Here is a 2130-nt window from a genome sequence, read left to right as displayed (position 1 = left end):
GGAGACATGGTTATACTGCATGATATCACGTGGTTAATGGGGACAGGGCTGTGCTGAATGGTATCACACATGGTTAATGGGGACAGGGCTGTGCTGAATGGTATCACACATGGTTAATGGGGACAGGGCTGTGCTGAATGGTATCACACATGGTTAATGGGGACAGGGCTGTGCTGAATGGTATCACACATGGTTAATGGGGACAGGGCTGTGCTGAATGGTATCACACATGGTTAATGGGGACAGGGCTGTGCTGAATGGTATCACATGTGGTTAATGGGGACAGGGCTGTGCTGAATGGTATCACACATGGTTAATGGGGACAGGGCTGTGATGAATGGTATTACACATGGTTAATGGGGACAGGGCTGTGCTGAATGGTATCACATGTGGTTAATGGGGACAGGGCTGTGCTGAATGGTATCACACATGGTTAATAGGGACTTGATTGTACTATTTGGTTTCAGAGACCTGTAGGTGTTACTGCATGTTACCACATGTGGTTGATGGGGACAGGGTCAAACTGCACATTGTTATTGAGATGGTTAATGGGGACAGGGTCATAATACACACTGTTGCTGAGATAGTTAATGGGGACAGGATCAAACTATGCTGTAACTGAGATGGCTAATGGGGACGGGTTCTACCACATCATCCGGGTAATGGGGTCCCCGCCATGTGCTTCTGGTGCACACACTACAGTTCACTGTGACAGTGGCTGTGATTTCAGGGGTCGGGGCCACACTGAGTTGCAACATTAAACTGCCATTTCTCTCTCCAGGGCTGCCTTCTGACCTTACGGGATGAGCTGCAGTGGAACTTCCTGTTCACACTCAGCTGGGTTATTTTAGTTTGCTGTTTACAGGTGAGTAACCGGTGGCAAAGTGGAGCAACACCCTCGGCCCGGGCTCGTCCCCCACGCCGTGCCCGGAGAGCCCGGGCTAGTCCCCCACGCCGTGCCCGGAGAGCCCGGGCTAGTCCCCCACGCCGTGCCCGGAGAGCCCGGGCTAGTCCCCCACGCCGTGCCCGGAGAGCCCGGGCTAGTCCCCCACGCCGTGCCCGGAGAGCCCGGGCTAGTCCCCCACGCCGTGCCCGGGGAGCCCGGGCTAGTCCCCCACGCCGTGCCCAGGAGAGCCCGGGCTAATCCCCCACGCCGTGCCCAGGAGAGCCCGGGCTAATCCCCCACGCCGAGCCCGGGCGAGCCCCCAACGCCGAGCCCGGGCGAGCCCCCAACGCCGAGCCCGGGCGAGCCCCGGCTCGTCCCCCACGCCGTGCCCGGAGAGCCCGGGCTCGTCCCCCACGCCGTGCCCGGGCTAATCCCCCACGCCATACCGGGCGAGCCCGGGCTAATCCCCCACGCCGTGCCCAGGAGAGCCCGGGCGAGCCCCCCACGCCGAGCCCGGGCGAGCCCCTTTGTGGTCCCAGTCCTGATCTTGCGCATTGCGCCTGCACCAGACGATCTGAGTGTTTGAAGTTTGTAAATTTTTAACTAAAAGTTCCTTTCTCTGTTTGAAGAGCCTGGGTGTCCTGATCATCCATCTCCTGCCAAACTGCAATTCTGCCCAGTACCAGCTGCTGAACACTGACAACTTCTCCTAGTGAAAGAGCCTGCCTGACCCTCTGCCACTAATCCAGGCACAGAGGGAGCTCGGAACCTCCAGCAATAATCTCGGATCCTGCAGGACGAGCCCGTCTAAACATTGCTTCTGTGAGACTTGTCTTAACCCCTCCCCGTACAGTTCTCCCCCCCCCCCCCCCCCCCCCCCCGTGACCCCCTAGTGACCCCTCCCTGTACAGTGACCCCTCCCATACAGTTCTCCCTCCCCGTACAGTGACCCCCTGGTGACCCCTCCCCGTACAGTGACCCCCTGGTGACCCCTCCCCGTACGATGCTGCACTGGAATCACTGGCCTGATCTCCTGGGCTGAGTGTTCACTGACCTGGGGTCGTCTCTCTCTAATATGTTAATAATGTTCACACTGACACACTAAACGCCACATGTGCTGAGCAGAGCTGTGACCTGCAGATGTTGGGAGGAATCGTCACTCGATTTGATGTAACATGGATCCTAATTTGGAGCGTGCATGTGTAATGGTTAATAAAAAAAATAAAAACAGGCGTATATTTTAA

The 2130-nt window shown here is 57.3% G+C and overlaps 1 long non-coding RNA gene across 1 annotated transcript; it reads left to right on the top strand.

The window, feature by feature from the left end:
* The first annotated feature begins 6 nt into the window (after positions 1-6).
* On the top strand, positions 7-2130 carry LOC137309032 (uncharacterized). Its single transcript, XR_010959724.1, has 2 exons — positions 7-865; positions 1516-2130. It is a non-coding gene; the product is annotated as an uncharacterized lncRNA (long non-coding RNA).

Source organism: Heptranchias perlo, unplaced genomic scaffold, assembly GCF_035084215.1.
Source record: "Heptranchias perlo isolate sHepPer1 unplaced genomic scaffold, sHepPer1.hap1 HAP1_SCAFFOLD_1450, whole genome shotgun sequence".
NCBI classification, from domain to species: Eukaryota; Metazoa; Chordata; class Chondrichthyes; order Hexanchiformes; family Hexanchidae; genus Heptranchias; species Heptranchias perlo.
The sequence above is the reverse complement of the archived record's forward strand: the minus strand, read 5'-3'. Positions and strand labels throughout refer to the sequence as shown.